This window comes from Cetorhinus maximus, chromosome 29 (genome assembly GCF_964194155.1).
Source record: "Cetorhinus maximus chromosome 29, sCetMax3.hap1.1, whole genome shotgun sequence".
Lineage (NCBI taxonomy): Eukaryota > Metazoa > Chordata > Chondrichthyes > Lamniformes > Cetorhinidae > Cetorhinus > Cetorhinus maximus.
Genome location: NC_135907.1, coordinates 6,793,471 through 6,812,848, shown reverse-complemented (window position 1 = coordinate 6,812,848; position 19,378 = coordinate 6,793,471). Strand labels below are relative to the sequence as shown.

The window sequence follows — 19,378 nt, the reverse complement described above, 5'->3', positions numbered from 1 at the left end:
CAGCCCGAGCAGACACAATGGGCCAAGTGGCCGCTTTGTGCCATAAACTTTCTATGATTCTATTCTGTGTGGAGATGATAATATCCAGCTGCAGATCACTGCTGGCTGGATGACAGGAAACATTGAAAGTGTTTGCTTGGGTTAGACATGCCGTGTCTTTCAATGTACAGTAATCCCTCTGCACTAATTGCTCTCTGGGCTGAAAGCTCTTACTTTACCACTGACAGTGAAAAAGGAGGATGGAAAGGGAAAGTGTTGGGTACCGGTTTATACTCTTGGCTGTCTTTTACTATTAAATCATTCCAAGATATCAGGGCCTATTATAACTCCACCGTTTAATTGCCACCTGTCAATCTAAGACCACGAGTTTTTATACTGACAAAGAGCTTCTCAAAATGCTTTGTTCACTCCCACAATCCTATATTTTGGAGAGGTTCGATCATATTCTTTGCAATGTTTACGTATCGAATAATATAGCAACCTATGAGTATGAAAATGGGCTTATGGAAAAATTTATCTGGAATCTACTGGATTGGCTTTCATCTAGGGTGAAACTAAAAATCAATTCCAACAGCAGTTTAAGAGCTGTTTACTGTAAGGGTGAAACCCTTTTGCATTACTATCAAGTATTGGTACTTGGGATTGAACACATTCACGTCATTAGTTAATGTAAATTGCAAAATATGAAATCATTCATATGTCAAGAGAACCTGAAACTTTTCTAGGAGATCCCCTCCTGCCTCAGTTGGTAATGGTTTGATTGTTTGATCAGTGCTCAGCTAGCCTGAAACCAGTATTAGTGCAGCAGGAAGGATGCTGCAGAGAAACAGAGCAGAAATATACAGCCAACATACCTGTCAGTTTTCAGCACCAGTTTAAAGTTACTGCATTAGAAGTGCTCCAATGAATTAAGAAAGTCACAACAGTATTGTTTTCAGAGATGAATTCAAATAACTCTTGCGTTAATTCAGTGTTGCCTGTTATTTTGGACCCTCCCAATCCCGATATCTTCGTGCTGTAATTGCTCCTGTTAAAATATTGCTGCACTGCTGTTAACCCAGCATCTTCCCAGCTGTGTTTCTCTCGCAGCCGGTCATGTGACAGTCCGGACACTACAGCACCTGCATTGTGGTTTGAACCATCGTGCAATTTCCTTTAATGATCCTTTTCTTGAAAGTTTTGGAGGGGATGCAAGAAAAATCAAAGTCTGGAATCCAACTCCAGACAATTTCAGCAACATCAAAATTCCAGTTACTCAACCCCCAGACAGACACAAAAGCAAGCTGTGCTTAATTGTCTGTCTTTTTACGCAATTAATGTCTTAATTAATTAATTGCTTAATAACTTCAAGTGCTTTTGAAAACATTAATTGTTAATTGTAGCTGAGTCAGTATGTAATAGCAGGCTCCATAAAAGGTGCAAGTTATGAATTCACATTGCCAGCTCTGAGCTTCCATACAAAAGGTGCACATGCTGGGAACTGAAACTTGTGGGTCAGTTGACATCAAGGTATCTCTGTCTATTACACCCTATAGGACCTATAGGTACGTGTATCAACAATTCTCCCCCATAGACACTATTTGGTCATTTAAGCTTCATGCCGACAGTGTGAATCTGCAAGTTGATTTGCTGCCTGCATCTTCTAAAATGCTCATCTCTGTCCCGGAAAGAAAACCTCCCCGCCAAATTAAAATCGGTGTGAAAGTGCAAAGCTTCAGTCAACATTCTGGTAGTTCTCATTTCACCTCTGGACACGATGAGCAAAATCCAGATCTCTCATGTGATAATTGTACAAAAAAAGTCTGCGAAGTAAAACTTGGAGCTGCCACCTTCAGGCAAGTCCCTTCCTCCCAAAGGATATAATAAAGTCTGTAAATTGTTGAATTAACAATAAAAACAGTTAAGCTTTAATCTGATTCCACTCTTCCCAGACATTACTTTCAGCAGGTTCACCCACTCAACCAGCTCATTCCCCTTTGCATTTGAAGCTCTCCATCTGCAAGAGGTGCTGTGATTGGAAGAAGGAGCGGAGCTTGTAAAAGCAGATTCACAGAATCTGCCTGGAATTTGTTCCAGGGTCATTATTAGACGTAATCACACAAATTGAAAAAAAGAGTGTTCTTCAAATGCAAGGATTCTGAGTCATTGATAATAATCAAAATGTTTATCAGTATCAGTCACTAATGGCCAGCGACTTCAGACTGGAGAACAAGGGAAATTGCACGCGTGCTATACTTTTGAGTATTACCATCATCCTCTAATGATATTGGTTTATTTAACACACAAAAATTATCAGGGCTGATGCTGACCAAATGGATTATGCAGCAGGTATGTGCCTATGGCCAAGTGTTGCTTAAGCAGCGAGGGTAATATCATGGACTTGGATGCCTCTGGATGAACTTTAGCATATTCAGCGCCATCCAAACAGCAAAATTAGCACTGAGCAGAGGATCAGTCAAGTGTAGCTTACTTTGCAAAGTAAAGCAAAAGTAGTAATCCTGGCAGTAGCAAGCTTGTGAAGTGTGCACAAGAGGTGCACAATACGTATGCTGAGGTGAAACCCCAGGGCAGAAAGTCGCTGGAAATGCTAGAAATCACACAGCAGAAACTGGCCACTAAACATTCTGCCAAGAGTCACTGCTTAGAAGGCCCATGTTACAGCTCCATATCTTACTGTTAAAGAAAAGGGAAAACCAAACCAGAGTAGTGCTCTTTAAAAATTTGGGCTTTTTTTGAGTTTCCAAGGTCATATTCCAGTGTTTGTTTTTAAACTTAATCCTGTATTACACGAACAAACTGCATTAAACACTGGGAAGTTAAAATGATGTTAAAATTGGTGGTGGCACAGCACCCATTTCACCTCCATCTCCACTTCCAATATTCCATCTGACCAGTATCAGCATCTGCCCACCACATCACTTGTGTCCTAATTACCAGAGCTCAGGACTCGCCCTAGCCCATGTTTCCTTTCTTTAAAACAAAAATGAACTCATCACTGCCCTGCCAAATGCAAGTGTTGTAAATGTGATGCACCCATTCAGAACACTTAACATCTAGGTCATGCACTTGTTCAGACTTTACACAGCTCCAGGATTTTAGGGCAAATTGATGCCTGCCTGATCTACTCTAAGGAAGCATTTCACTAAATGAACATTGCCATATGAAGCTTCAGATGACAACTGTAGTTGATGCTGCAACAAATTGTACAGACAGACAATCTTGATTGTCCCAGTTCACAATAGCATTGCCTGCAAGCCTTGCTGAGTAACACACCATCCTGCTTTGGAGTCATCATGGAATGTAACAATGCAAAGGGAGGCCATTTGACCCTCGAGTCTGTGTGAACCCCTTGAGTCACGCGAGGGGACTGCTCTCTCCCCATTCTTCTGTACATTCCACCCCTTCTAGCCCTGCTCACAAAAGGGTGCGCTTCCTGAGGAATTTGAAGGAGGATGGCAAATCCATTTGCTCTGAAAAATTTTCATTCATTCTCAAGCTCACTCAGGAAAAAAAAAGGTACATCCTGCAACTGAGAAATTGCTGCATTCAGCTAAGGCTGCAGATTCAAGAATAACATTTCTGCCACCAGGGGTGTAAAGTTGTCACCTTTGTAGAGCAGCTGGGGAAAAGAGAGCACGTTGCCAGATTGTATGCTGAGGCCGTTTACGAAGGCTTCCTGGGAAAAGAAAGAGCCAGGCTATGGAAAACACACCCACAACGCCAAGAAATTTAGTGCTGAGCACAGCATAAGAAAGTGAGACTTAGTGCCAGTTAGCATGGTATGAGTGGGAGGTCTGACTGAGATCAATACTCTGGATATGGAAAGAGCTCTGCAGAGCAGGCCAAAGTCTCAAGAGGGAGGAAGGTGATGTATGAACTGCTTTCTCAAGCACTCAGTCACAGTATAAGGTCAAAGAGACTGCACACAGTTAATATTGAAATAAGGCAAACACATAGCACCTCGACAGGGGCTTGTGAAGGGAACACCATCAGATCATACACAGCTGGGATGATAGACAGGGAAAGCCTAGGATATGGACAGAGTATCTAATATCATTGGTTACAGCACTGGAGGACATTCTACCCATCAGATCAGTGCTGGATCTCTGAAGGAGCACGTTGTCCTATCGAGCTTAAGCTACACTTGTCCACAAACATTCATTCCCTCAACCATCAACACACAGTAGCAACGTGTACCATCTACAAGATGCATTGCAGGAATTCGCCAAGGCTCCTTCGACAGCACCTTCCAAACCCACGACTACTACCATCTTGAAGGACAAGGGCAGCAGATACATGAGAAAACCACCACGTAGAAGTTCCCTTCCAAACCACTCACTATCCTGGCTTGGAAATATATTGCTATTCCTTCACCATAGCTGGGTCAAAATCCTGGAACTCCCTTCCTAACAGCACTATGGGTACACCTTCACCACATGGACTGCAGTGGTTCAAGAAGGTAGCTCACCACCACCACCACCTCCTCCTCCTCCTTCAGGGATGGGCAATAAATGCTGGCCCAGCCAGCGAAGCCCACATCCCATAAATGAATTTTTTTAAAAATGACCTTGTCAATGGAATATCCTGCCCATCCAATGGTATAAAAATTGTTGCAAAAAAATAAATAAATAAAAATAAAAGTGCTTAACCAAGCAGCCTGGGTCAACTACTAGAAGGAAAGATCAGGGGGTTGACAACTCGCTGTTAATTTCTTGTAACACGTTTGCAACTACCGGCATTATTGCTAATGGGTGTAGGGAATTCTGTGACACCAGTCAGGAGTGTGATGAAATGCTCTCCACTTGGCTGGACGAGTGCAGCTCCAACAACACAAGAAGCTCAACACCTTCTACAACAAGGTAAACTGCGTTCTACCGAGCACTTCAAATGAAGCAGCTCAGGCCTTTTTTTGGCATGATGAATTTGTACTGCATGCGGTAGGTTTCAAATATCCCCATATTCACAAACTAAAGATACTGCAGAGCCTCTACAGGTTAGTGTAGGCAGCAAAAGTGGCCCCTTTAAAATCCCAAAGAATCTGTAAATGACCAATCCTGTTGTAGAGGCACACACACAATTTGTCACTGGCACACCTCAGGTAACATTTGGAGCACTCATCTGGAGGTCAGAGCCATGGCAGAGGAGCTAAACTTAGGTCAACCACAAGCCATCCATTGAAATGATTTTGTTTTGAAGATGAGATCAAGAGAAATTTGGAAGGAACACATCATAATTTCCAGCATCCTTCACATTGACCGAAACCTCATGTGTTGTCACGCACAATGTATATTCTGGGTGTAAAAGTCCTTTGGAGGTGCTTTTCTATTTGAGAATGAAACACAACATTGATGGCATTAGTTACGTAGCCTGGACCATAAGTAAGCCAGTGACCTCGTGAGACTGAATGGCCACATCTTGCTACCACTTTGCTGAGGTGACAAATGTGACCAGTTTCCCTGCTCTCCTGTCCCACAGACTCAGGCATTACAGAGATGTCCCAGAGGCCCCCCCATTTCAGAGTCTGTGCTATAAACGTACTTTGGTCAACACCTTCAAACTGGACAGGTGATAAGCTGCTGGTCTTCATGCAGTAGGTGGCAGAGATGACATATACCCCCTATGTTGAGGTATACAATTCTAATGCACATCTCACCAAGGCCCTTGTGATTTTGTTACCTGTACATTGCATTCTATGCAGGGTAGGGCACGGTGTTGGGACATGTTCACGTCCTATGCTGCCCCTTCTCTTTTGTTGCCCCTCCTTCACCATAAAAAAGGCTTTACAACGATTTGCAATGGCTCTTCTGAAGAAACCATTCATGCACCAAGAGCTGGATGTTTGTTTACAAAGTCTGGAAATTGATTTTTGACACCCTTAAGGGCCATGATTGTAGGTGCCCTGCCAGTGTTGACAGCCAAAATACTAATGGTTTGGAAATCAAGTTGAGCATCTCTGGAAACTGTACCCAAATTGTTTTCACTTCCTAATAAGAGTAGAATATTGGCACCAATTCATTTTAGCTCAATGCAATAGACTGCATTCTTTTAAACAATCCAGAAATCAGATGATGTAATAAAGACATGTACCTTTTTATTATTTAATACCCTCCAGACTTCCCCCAGCTTCTTACTCCCCAACACGTGTCCACCGTACTATCAGAAATCCCCCAAAAGCAAAAGATGTTGAGAGGGGTGCTTTGTTTGCCTATTCAAGTTGATGTTCAGAAAATATAGGGAGATCAATTACACGACAAGGACAGATGAACACTCATTGCTGTCAGTGACAGTCTGCTGAGGGAAAGGGGTCCCACATTTGCTTAAATGAACACAAGAACCACTAAAATCAAATCAAGATTTTACAGAGAAAATACTTGCATACTCTGATGAAACTTACTACCACAGAGTAGTAGAACAGATTGCAAACATTTAAGGGGAGCCTGAGGGGAACAGAGAAATACAGGCAGGTGGAAACAGTTCAGAGTGGGAGGGAACTCCTGAGGAGTTTAAAATCAGTGAACAGTTTTGCCAAAGGGCCTCCATTTTAGTGTTGACTCTTTACAATAAGTGACAGCACTTAAACAATTCAGCAGTTTGGGGCATCCTTTTATGGGGAGAGCCTGCACAAAAACACAAGCTGTTGATGTTTACACAACTTCTCACCAATGTCCAGAGCATCAGGAAAATATAAATACTCTCTGGAAATGATCAGCAGCTTCTTGAATCAGGGAACTAATTAAATGCTAAATTAATGAGGATTAATGTGATGAATTCTTGCACCAATGCAGATTCCCATTGATTCTTCAGTGTCTAAAATCATACATTAAAAAAGGCAGCTATTCGACCATTGAGGCTGTGCTGTCTCTTTAAAAGATCCAATTGATCCCATTCCTCTGCTCTCCCCCCAACCCCAGCCATTGTTCCTATTCAAGCTGATGTCCAATTCCTTTAGGGAAATCATTGCATGGGCTTCCAGCATCTTTCCAGGCAGTACATTCTCCACAATGTCTGACCGCATTGGCCTTGTTTTGTTGCAGCCACATTTGCTTCATCCGGATGGAAAGAGAAGAAAAAGCCTGAATGTCACAAGAAGCTTTGGAAAGAGCGGAGAGAGCCGGACATCGAGTGTTAATGTCAGTGGCCGAGCCCGAGCTCTCCACACAGCCTCATCGGACTGAAGACCATTCGGCCCGTTTTTCCCTCCCTGCCTCCCCCTCACTTTCCCCCAAGAGAGTTTCCAGAGTCATAAATTCCCAAACCCTCCCCTCTGGAGGGAAGGGGGGGCTCCGGCGGCGCCTTAAATACCCATTGTCACGTGATGCCGCTCCGGGGCCCTCTCGCGAGGTTTGAGCCGGGTCACGCGGGCGTTGCCGGGGAGACGGGCGGCCGCTCCGGGGCCCTCTCGCGAGGTTTGAGCGGGTCACGCGGCCGTTGCCGGGGAGACGGGCGGCCGCTCCGGGGCCCTCTCGCGAGGTTTGAGCGGGTCACGCGGCCGTTGCCGGGGAGACGGGCGGCCGCTCCGGGGCCCTCTCGCGAGGTTTGAGCGGGTCACGCGGCCGTTGCCGGGGATCGGGAGGCGGCGGTTGGTTTTGGCGGTAAACTGAATGGTGTGCGCGGCGATGGAGAATCAAACGGGAGAGAAAAGGACCGAGGACAAAATATAGAAATAGCGGCGGGGGTGGGGGGGGGGGCGGAGAGAACTCGGGGGGGGGGGGGGGGCGGGCAGAGATCTGGGGGGGAGAGAGAGCTGGGGGGGGAGGAGGGGAGCTGGAGGGAGGAGGGGAGCTCGGGGGGGGGGTACAGCTGGAGGGGGAGGAGGGGAGCTGGGGGGGAGGAGGGGAGCTCGGGGGGGTGTACAGCTGGAGGGGGAGGAGGGGAGCTCGGGGGGGCGTGGCGAAGTGCTGGGGGGGGTACAGCTGGAGGGGGAGGAGGGGAGCTGGGGGGGAGGAGGGGAGGAGGGGAGCTCGGGGGGGCGTGGCGAAGTGCTGGGGGGGAGGAGGGAGCGGGGGAGGGGAGAGCTCGGGGGAGAGGAGGAGGGGAGGGGAGGAGGGGGAGCTCAGGGGGTAGGGGGAGGAGGAGAGCTGGGGGGGGAAGGGGAGCTCGGAGGGGGAGAGAGAGCTCTGCGGGGGGAGGAGAGAGAGTGAGCTCGGGGGGAAGGGGGCGGGGGGGTGGAGAGCTCGGGGGGTTGTGGGAAGAGGGGAGCTTGTTGGGGGGTGTGGGAGGAGGGGAGCTCGGGTGGAGGGGAGGGGATCTTGGGTGGGGCGGGGGGAAGGGGAGCTCGGGGGGGGTGTGGTTGGCGGGGGGGAGAGAGAGCTCGGCGCGGAGGGGGAGGAGAACTCTGGGGGGTGGAGGGAGAGAGGGAGCGCAGGGGGCTGGGAAGGGGAGCTCGGGGTTGGGGGAAGAGAGCTCGGAGGGGAAGACGGGGGTGTGGTGGGGGGGGAGAGAGAACTCCGGGGCGGGAGACTGGGGGGTGGGGGAGGGGGGGAGCAAGTCGGTGGGCGGCGGCGGCGGGGAGGGGGCTGGAGTCACAAGCTATTGGGGAATGAAAGGAAAACCGTCATTAGGAAAATTAGAGTTTGTGGGAGCTGGAAAAAGGCTGGGTGGGCGGAAAGAAACGAGTGGAGGAAAATCCGGGTCCAGCTCAGGGTTCAGAAGCTCATCTTGGGGTCAAGATTTCTTGTCAATAAAGGAGCTCAGATTTCGACAGATGCCAGGGATGGAAACAGTGGTCAGGAAACGGAGTTTCTCCCATGACCCAGGACAGTGGCTCCAACAGGGGGACAAACATCGATGGATGTCCCGCTCATTGTTTCTCTGATCACCATCAGAAAGATCCATTATTATTAGTCGGATCTGCAAGGCTTTCGGACAAAGTAAAATCCCATCGATTTGAACAAAATGTCGACGGCCAGTGGATTAATTTAAAAATGAGGAAGTTAGTGGGAAGGTAAGAAGTCAGCCACATCTATTTTGCTGGGTGGTAGCTGTTGAGCGGGTTCCACGAGAAGCCTGTTAAAGTGGACAGTACGAATAAGCATGTCCGGAGAAAGAGGTCAGCCAAGGCCATTCTCCACTGTCAGCAGCACATTGCATAAAGCAGTTTATCTGTAAAGTGATAGAAGGGAAGAAATAGTTCCAATTTATATCAACCTTACTATAAAGCATTTTGTCTAAATGTGATATGCGATGACACAAAGGCCAACAATTCAAGTATGAACACCGAGCCTGAGGATATCATTGATCCTTTCAGCTTTTCTCTCACTGCCGAGTGACGCAGATTGAAATATATTCATGGGCTGAATCTTCCCCCCCGTCGGGGGTGGGGGGGAGTTGTGCAGGGGCCGGCGTGAACCCAATTGACGCCCCCAATCGAGGGCGAGTTGCCATTTTATGTGGGTGGGCCAATTAAGGCCCGGGCAGCGTGATGCTCGCTCGCAATCGCTGAGAGCTACCTGTGTGGTGGGGGGGGGATTCCCTGAGCCATTCCCTGAGTGGGTGGGGGGACATTCCCCTTGATCTCTCAAGTGCTCTTCCGTATCATTGATTAGCCTTTTAAACACCGCCTGTAACACGTAATGCTGATTCCTCACCTTTCGTAAGTCACCTTCAAACTTTGTCAGACTTTTGGGAAGGTGGGGAATTGGGGCCTGCTTAGGTTCGTCATAGTGTTCCAGGGTATGGTGGAGTGTGTCGGAGGCGTTGACTGAGACCTGACCCCTTTGTTGGACGTACATTATTCACGCTGTGTCTGATAGTAACTGGGAGCCGGGGTTCCCTTGTATCCTGAGCGGGTGTGATGGTTTCCTCTGTGGGTAATTTCTAATATACAACCCTCCGTTCGGTTGTACCCACATTTGTCCAGCACCCCCCCCCGTTCCAACTGGATGGGAGCAAATTGAGGCTACCTTTCCTCCTGCACCCGCTCAGTGATACCCTGTGTATGCCCTCATTCTTGCGTATGGCATGCATATCTATGGGGTAGTACCGGAGGGAGTCATTGTCTCGGATTAACCCAATGTTCTCCACTTGGTACTGAGGGTGTGGGCCCGTGTCTGCTGTGACTGAGGGGATTGCCCATACCTATCACGTTCATTTGGTTTGAGGTGCACTTCTGAATCACCGCATACACCCTGGTCACTCCTTTCAATGTACATGCGTCGATGATGCCTGGGTTCTTGGCCATCCCCCACAACCGGGCACTGTTGATCCAGCCCGGTACCTCCCCCCTTTGGATCTGGCCCAGATTGTGTCTTAATTGCCCGATCAGCCACTGGCCGTAAGCTGGCTTTTTTAGGTGCTGCCCTCTTGTCGTTCCTCCCTTTCTGTTAATTGGCTGGTGGCTTTAGCATGGGTCTCTATAACGTGTACGCTTTCCAATACAGATGCCACACTCTTGCCCCCTAGGGCCGCTGCCGTTTCACCACCCCTCGCTACTCTTATGAGCAAGCTGCCTCATGATCCCTTTAAGATTCGTGACCTCGGAGTTGATTCCTTGAATGTCGAGAGAGTTTACCAGGGAAGTCCCTGTGTTCACCCCTGTCAGTACATTGTTAACTAACTGTCGCGGAAATCGGAGTGAACACTCAGACCCAGGAGGTTTGTCTCGGAAGCCTTTATTAATCGTGATATCACGGAGAGCCCAGTAACATACAAGCACACTCTGAGGAAGCATCAGAGCACACACATATTTATAGTAGAGGTTGTACATATCAAAGAGCTTGAAGGTGATAAGACTGTCTAACTTTCAATGATCAATTACATTGAGAATCATTGTCACACAATTAGTCTATTCTAAGTTTATGACTATACAGGATATTAGGGGAAGCTCACGTACTAATAAAAAGTGAGACAGAGAATAGATAACCATGCTTGACCTTATCTTTAGTGCTAGGCAGTGTACACTCTAGAGAACAGATGACCATTGCTTGATCCTGTCTCCTTGTGTTGGGGGCAGACATCCCAGCCCCGTCTTAATGACTCCAGGAAGCCTGCCCATGACACTCCCTTTCTCCCCTCCTGCTCAATTAGCTGGCAGCTGCAGGTGTACCTGCTAGAACAAAAGAGGGAACAGTGCTGTAGTATTCCACGATGGTGCTAACGAGAGAGGGAACAGTGCTGTAGTATTCCACGATGGTGCTAACGAGAGAGGGAACAGTGCTGTAGTATTCCACGATGGTGCTAACGAGAGAGGGAACAGTGCTGTAGTATTCCACGATGGTGCTAACTGTTTAACCCTTAGTTGACCTGTAGATGTATTTTATTCTTCCACACTAACTCTCTCTTCTGGCGGTGGAAAGCAGGATGTCCCCTGAATCTAGTGGCACCCGTGGCGTCGGCCGCCTGATTAATCACAGCCTTACTCAGTAATTTGTATAGTTTTCGTAGAGGTGCTTGGTTACTGCAATACTCAGGCAGTCGCATACCTGCCAGGTTCACAATTACTTGTACAATTTCATGTTTAAAATTATCATACAAGAGTTCACCGTCCGTATACAGTAGCAGTCCATTCTGTGGCCCAGGGGTCATGTCTGGGCAAGATAGTCTCTTTGGTGTCGTCGCGTCCTGTGATAGCGGGGTGGTGTCGGTCCGGGGATCCGCCGTTGCAGTCAACTCTCCGTGTTTGGCCCTCAAGATCCAATGCCAGGTATCTGTCATTCCCAAGTCCTCCTTGTGAAGGTAAATTGCGAAAAATCTCTCACACACTGTATCTGGACCTGTGCCCCCTTCGCACATGTCCAGGGTCCGTCCGAACCATCGCTGATCTGGAAGCATAGTGGACCCTCATTTTTCCATCGGAGTTCCGTTCCCGAATGCGAGCTCTGCCCTAGGCTCTCACCATCGCTCGTTCCAATGGATAGTTGCGTAAGCCCGGTGCCACACTTGAAGAGCATTGACCTTTCCGTTGTGACATTCACACCTTTCACGCAATATCCGTCGCTGACATTCTTGTAGTATAAGCCCATACCGGCCACTGCTTCACGGTTTACATTCTGTATGCCGGTGGCTGCGATAGCCAGGGCCCTGGTAATGATCATGGACACCCAGCTTTTTTCCATCTTGGCGTGGAGGTTACCCGGTTATTGTTATTTCTGTAATGAAGCACACTGCTGGTGATCACCAGGGTTTAGGTTGGATATAAGAGGCAGCTTTCTCCTTTACGTGCCTCCTTGTGCACAGCCCACGGTGACCCTGCCCGTAGTTGAGGATTCCCCCTTTTGTCTTTCAGATGGCCAGTCCTCCAGATCGGGAATGAATCCTAAACCACTTGGCTAACACAGTACGGACTGCTCGTTGCCCGTTTTCCCCCCGCTGCCTGGTAATTTAGTCTTTCTTACTTACATCATACCTTTTCAGTTGCGACCAGTGTTTCCACCTAGCTTTTCCCTTCATATCGACGCAGGCACGTGAATAATTCCGTACGGTCCAGTCCATTTTGGGGCAAAACCTGGTTGGCTAGGGGTGATTTGAACAAACACCATGTCTCCGACCTCAGCCGGTGGTGACGGGGGTCCCCCTTTTGTCCTCTCTTCTAAATCCCTGATAGCCTGTTGGTCCTTCACTTCCTGTTGTAATTCCTTTAGCTGTCCATCCAATTGCTTAATATCGTTTTTAATTTTATCTCTGATGGGTCCCATATCCTCACTTCCGGTGGCTCTGCCCTCTGGCAAGCGCATTGCCCTCCCGGTCATCCACTCATAAGGGGTTAAACCAGTTGTCCTGTTGGGGGTAGCCCTCAGTCGCATCAATATGCGGGGGAGCACATCCACCCATCCCCTACTAGTTGCTGTGTTTGCCATTGCAATAGCATTTTTTAACGTGCGGTTCATACATTCTTCCATTCCTGAGCTTTGTGGATGGTAAGGTACGTGAAATTTCTGTTTTACTCCGAGCAGCTCACACGTCCTTTTCATAATACTGTCCGTAAAATGCGCTCCTTGATCCGAATCTATCTGTAAAGGGATTCCCCACCTTGGTACTACTTCAAAAGCGAGGATCTTTGTGGCCGTGGTGGCGTTGCAGTCCCTGGTGGGGAAAGCTCTAGTGAACCTCCAGTGCACCTACACCCCCGTAGTTACAATATGCCTCAAACTTCCAATTGCCATATTCATGGGCACTCTCGCCCTTTTCTTGTTTTACTCCAGTCACTGTATTCCAATTAACTGGGGCTTGCCCTAAGACTTGTGCCATTTCTGCTCTAAAGGCTCGGAAATCAGCTTGCTGCTGTGCCTGGTCTGCAGCGATATCATTACACCAGGTTCCGTCCTGATACGCTCGCCGCAGCCGTCCCCAAAACGCCTCAGGTAGTTTTATCCGGACTAACCCGCGAACGTCCCTGTTATGGAGACGGTGGCATTGCCTTATTTCCCTCAATTTTTGCCAAAACGACTCATTCCGTGTCTAGGTTTTAGTTGGGGTAATTTATTTCCAATAGCTTCATAGTGTCGCTAGGTGACAGGGACACATACGTGGTTCTCAGTTGCGCCAGGAACCCCCCGTTATAGCTCTCTGTCCGTGTATTGGCGCCTGGGCCGGCTGCCCATTTTGTGCCGGTACGGCCGCTTGAGCTGGTCTGCCTGGTTGTCCGGACACCGGGGGCACATGCTCTATCTTAATTGGGGCCACGGGTTATGGGGGTGGTGATTCCCAACCTGCTTCCCGTTGTTCCTCATATCCTGCTGCCTGTTGCACCAGCCCGTTCCAATCTATATTATCTGCGTATTGTGCAGCTACTGGTGGCTGTGGTAAAGCTGCCGAAACTGACATGAGATTTTTTGCCGGTACCAGCTCTTCATTTTGGGATTTGTTGGCCAACATTCGATTGACTCGGCCTTTTGGCTAAGATAAAGTGTAGTCGTGAAGCGATGGCTATAACCAGTCGAGCCCCATATGATGGGGTACGTAACACTGTTCGGGTGACGGTGAAGGGCAGCGAAGGAGGAGCACCCATGGATCGGGCCTTCTTCATCAAGCGGATCCTGTTGAAGGCATGTGGATTTGAAGCGGAGGAGATCTACTCCCTGCAAGACTTCCCAAGCGCTGGACATTTCGATGTGACTTTCAAGCGAGTGGCAGCTTGCGTCACGTTCCTGAAGGTGTTCGAGGAGAACAGAGACCAGCCGGAGATGAAGATCCTGACGGTGGAGCCGCTCTTTGCTCCGCCGTTGCAACGGGACCATGTGGTGACGGTGCGTCTCTGTAACCCCTACGACCCTGTCGCCGACGTGTTCACCTTCCTCGCCAGGTACGTCAACAAAGTTGGGAGCTCCAGCGAGGATAGAGACGCCTTCAGGATTTGGACATGCAAACGCCAGGTTAAGGTCACGCTCAAGACCCCGACGGTAAGGGAACCATCTTCCACCCTCCTTCCAGCTTCGCTATCGGGAGAAGCCATGGCTACTTTGTTTACGCTGGGCAACCCAAACTTTGTTGCTCATGCGGCAAGTCTGGTCATGTGGCGGCCAACTGCATCGGCGCCCTCTGCAAGAACTGCAAACAGGAAGGGCACCAGACAAAGGATTGCAAACAGACTAAGAGCTGCAACCTGTGTGGCGAGGCAGCTCACCTCTACAGGACCTGCCCCAAACGCTGCCTCAATTATGCACAGGCAGCCAAAGCCAAAGAGGGGGAAGCAGCAGAAATGCTTCGAGTCACCACTACCAAGGACACTTGCAACACTCCAACCACCATGGCCCCCAGTGAAAACAAGGGGACAAAGGAGGACACAGGGAGAGACAAGGTGGAGGAAAAGATTGAGGCAGCAGACAACCGATCAACAGCACTGCCCCCTGAACCTCCCACTCCTCAGGAGAGCGAATCAATGGAGGAGGAGGAAGCAGCGGAAAATCAGCAGGGGGAGTGGCAGCTGGTGAAGAGAGCCAAAAGGAAGAAGGGACCAAGCCACTTCCCAGACAAGAGGCAAGAGGCGTCTCCCATCCGACACGGATAACAAGGGCAGCTGCTCTTCGGACGAAGAAGTGCCTGGGCGACACCTGCAGAAGAAGCGGCAAAGCTCTAGGGAGTTGGAGGACGAGACACCTGAGCTCCAGAACATTGGAGACAATGAGGAGACCAGCGCACCCCAACTTTGCCCACAACCCGAAGAGGCCAGCGCATCCCAGCCCCAGGAATCTGGGAGCAGTGAGGCGCTCAGCGCACCCCAGCTCCGGGAAGCCGGGAGTAGCAACGCCCCAGAGAGGGAGAGGATTGGAGAAGCTTCTCCAACAGAGGACATTTCAAATCCCATTCTCTGCACGAACCCCAGATGCCACCTGAGCAGAACATTGCCAATGGGGATGTTCAGGACAGTTTCCTCAGCCCATCCAAAGTGAGGCAATTTGTAAACACTATGGGTATGCAGGAGCAGACCAAAGGCCTGGGACTCTCAGAGGCAACAGGTTTGGTAAGAGACTAAATGCTTTAAAATGGGTGTAAAGATGGTATCCATAAATGTGCATAGCATTAAATCAACTACGCGATGTGTAGCGACCTTGGATTACCTTGCCAAGGTCAAAGCTGACCTGTTGTTTCTGCAGGAGTGTGCGATACCGCACCTCAGCTACTACAGACAATGGTCACGGTGGTGGTCATACGGGCCATCGATCTGATCGGACGGATACGACTCTCGTTCCTCCGGCCTTGGTATTCTGCTGCGGGGAGGCAACTTCACTGTCTCCGAGGTTAAGGAGGTCATGGGTGGGTGCCTCCTCGTAGCAAAAGTAATGTACAAGAATGCTCCACTCCGGTTAATTAACGTGTATGCCCCGGCACAAAAGACCGCCCGGCTGGCGGTTTTTCAGCAGCTCCCACTGCTGTTGGTGACGTCCAGGCCGGTCATTGTGGGCGGTGACTTCAACTGCAACATCGATGCGGCTGGACGATCCGGCAGGGCCGACAGAAGGTTGGACGCTACGTCCAGATCCCCGATGGAAACAGTTAAGGATGCCAAGCTGCACGACGTCTTCAGCAACCCTGCAGACTGAGCACAGCATAGATACACCCGGTCGCGACCAGACGGGTCCATCCGTTTCAGGATAGACTAACTGTTTGTGTCCCGCGCATTCGCAGTCAGATCCACCGATGTCAAGCCGGTGTTCTCTGACCACTGCCTCCTACTGGTTGACTGTCACTTAGAGGAAGACCAGAGGGTGGACAGGGGGGCATGGAAGCTAAACGTGCAACTGCTGACCCCAGAGAACATTGAGGAGCTCAAGAGGGATTACAAAGGTTGGAGAACCATGAAACCCCTCTTTGAGTCCCTGACACATTGGTGGGAAGCGATCAAGGGAAACATCAAGAGGTTTTTCATCGTCAAAGGCACCCAGAAAGCTAGAAAGGAACAGAGGGAAATGTCCCGACTCCTGAAATACATGCAGAATCTGCTCCGGCTGCAGTCGGTGGGGGTCGATGTCAAGGAGGAACTCTAAGAGGTGAAGAGCCAGCAAGCCTAGCCCTTTGCCTCCAAGAACATCTTCCATTCCGGAGCGCGCTCCGTGGAGCAGGATGAGACGTGCTCACGTTTCTTCTTCGAAAAGGTACAGAGAGAGAGCTCTGTGATCAGCAGCCTGAAGGAAGAAGACGGCTCAGTAAAGTCAGCGCAGTCCGACATTTTGAGGATCAGCAAATCGTTTTATGCCGGATTGTATGACGTGAAGCCCACGGGCAGCACGGCCTCCCAGTCCTTCTTGTCCTCTATCACGGAGGTCTTAGTCGACAGTACACGGGAGAGGCTTGACAAACCGCGAACTCCTGACGAACTGACTTAGGCCCTTGAGTCCTTCGAGAAGAGTAAATCTCCCCAGAAGCGACGGCTTGCCGGTGGAGTTGTATTCGGCTCTGTGGGACTGGAAGGGCCCAGACCTACTAGAAGTGTACGAGAGTATGCTCCTGGCCGGCAGCATGTCAGAATCCATGAGGAAAGGCATCATCACCCTCATCTACAAGCACAAGGAAGAAAGGGAGGAAATTAGAATTTGGCGACCCATTTCACTGTTGAATGTGGACTATAAGATTCTGTCCAAGGTCATCGCCAATCGGGTCGAATCCGCTCTGGAATTGGTGATACACCATGACCAGACCTGCACTGTGCCGGGCAGGAAGATCTCTGACAGCCTGGCGCTGCTCAGGGATACGATTGCCTATGTGCAGGATAGGGGTGTGGACATTTGCCTCATCAGCCTGGATCAGGAGAAGGCCTTTGACAGAATATCGCACACCTACGTGGTGGATGTGCTTTCCAAAATGGGGTTTGGGGAGGGAATTCGATATTGGATCCAACTGCTCTACACTAACATCAGTAGCGCAGTCTCAATCAATGGGTGGGAAACAGATAGCTTTCCGATTAAATCTGGAGTCAGGCAGGGCTGACCTCTCTCGCCTGTTCTTTTCGTGTGTTGCATAGAACCCTTGGCCGAGTCCATCAGGAAGGATCCGGGCATAAGAGGAGTGACGATCCCAGGCAGTGGAGGCACTCAGGTAAAAGCCTCCCTGTACATGGACGATGTCGTCGTCTTCTGCTCGGATCCGCTGTCGGTGCGCAGACTGATCCACATTTGCGACCAGTTCGAACTGGCCTCGGGAGCCAAGGTAAATCGTGGGAAGAGCGAGGCCATGTTCTTTGGGAACTGGGCTGACCGATCCTTTGTCCCCTTCACTGTCAGGGCTGACGGCCTGAAGGTGCTGGGGATATGGTTCGGAGGGACCAGGGCATGCGTTAGAAACTGGAAGGAGCGAGTGTCTATGGTGAAAAGGAAACTGGGCATGTGGGAGCGACGCTCCCTCTCCATTGCGGGTAAGAACCTGGTCATCAGGTGTGAGGCACTCTCGCTGTTGCTGTACGTGGCGCAGGTCTGGCCCATTCCACACTCCTGCGTGGTGGCGATCACTCGAGCCATCTTCCGCTTTATCTGGAGGTCGAAAATGGATCGTGTCCGCAGAGACGCGATGTACAAGCCTCTAGATAAAGGGGAAAAAAACGTGCCCAACATCGCCCTCATACTGATGGCCACCTTTGTGTGTGGCTGCATCAAGCGGTGCGTAGACCCTCAGTACGCAAACACCAAGTGTCACTACGTGCTGAGGTTCTACCTGTCCCCGGTGTTGCGAAGGATGGGTCTGGCCACGCTGCCGCGGAACGCTCCAAGTAGTTGGACCGTGCCGTACCACCTGTCCCTGGTGGAAAAATTTATGCAGAAAAACACCTTTGACCACAAGTCCATCAGGCAGTGGTCAGCACGTAACGTCTTAGAGGCCCTGAGGGAAAAGGAGAGGGTGGACCCTGTGGGATGGTTCCCCGAGCAGACTGTCAAAGTCAGGAGTCTCACCCCCTTGGCATGTTGCCCTTGAGGTGGCTGTGGTCGGTATGAGACCGTTGTTCACATCCTTGTAGTTGGTGCCTTTGCAAAGAAGATCTGGAGAGAGATGCAGTGGTTGCTGTCGAGGTTCATCCCGAGCAGTTCTGTGACACAGGACTCTGTGCTCTACGGGCTGTTCCCAGCGACACACACCGAGACAAACATCAACTGCAGCTGGAGGATCATCAACTCGGTGAAAGACGCGCTTTGGTCTGCCCGAAACTTGTTGGTCTTCCAGCGCAAAGAGTTGTCCCCGACCGAGTGTTGCGGACTGGCACATTCCAAGGCCGAGGACTACGTGCTGAGGGACGCACTAAAGCTTGGGGCAGCTGCTGCAAAAGCGCAATGGGGAAGGGCCGCTGTCTAAGACCTTTCTGCCACAGCGCACCGAGAGACTGGGAACTGTTTAGAGCCCCTCGGGCTGTACAGCTCAAAGTGAAAGCCTGTAAATGATTGTAATATTGTTTGTACTGATGCACCTGGTGATACATTTTGTTAAAGTTGAACCGGATTGTACCCTTGTAATGGTGTTTTTGAAATGGTTTGGAATGTGGTTGAAGATATTTTATGAATAAAGTATATTTTTGCAAAAAAAAAAGGTTCTCCCAGGACGATGCTAGCCCATTGCACTTCGGGTGTGCTGACGCCTGCGATGTCCCCAAATGCGGGATACTCGACTGTAAAATTTGTGGTAGTGGGGGACTGCGTTTGCGCTCTCCCCGATTCACAATTCAAAAAATAGATTTCATCATATCTTTCATTTTCTCTTCTATTTCCTGTCAGCAACCTTTTCTGAAAAAAGAAATATATAACCCCCAATGTGTGCTCTTCAAAATCTATACTGGACTGGTTATTTAGCTTTTTCTTTCCTCCTCGCAAATATTATCCAACCCCCATTCTTTTCCTCCCTGTCATTATCAGCCGACAATTATTCCATCTATGCATCATTTTCGCCAGACCGTTTGTTTCGTGGCCGCCAAATTACTCGCGCCATTTTTAACCCCGCGTTTGCCCACTCAAAAATCTCTCTC

The 19,378-nt window shown here is 49.6% G+C and overlaps 1 non-coding gene across 1 annotated transcript; it reads left to right on the top strand.

Moving 5' to 3' along the window:
• Positions 1-18,907: 18,907 nt before the first annotated feature.
• Positions 18,908-19,070, top strand: LOC144669883 (U1 spliceosomal RNA). Its single transcript, XR_013573783.1, has one exon. It is a non-coding gene; the product is annotated as a U1 spliceosomal RNA (small nuclear RNA).
• Positions 19,071-19,378: the final 308 nt, after the last annotated feature.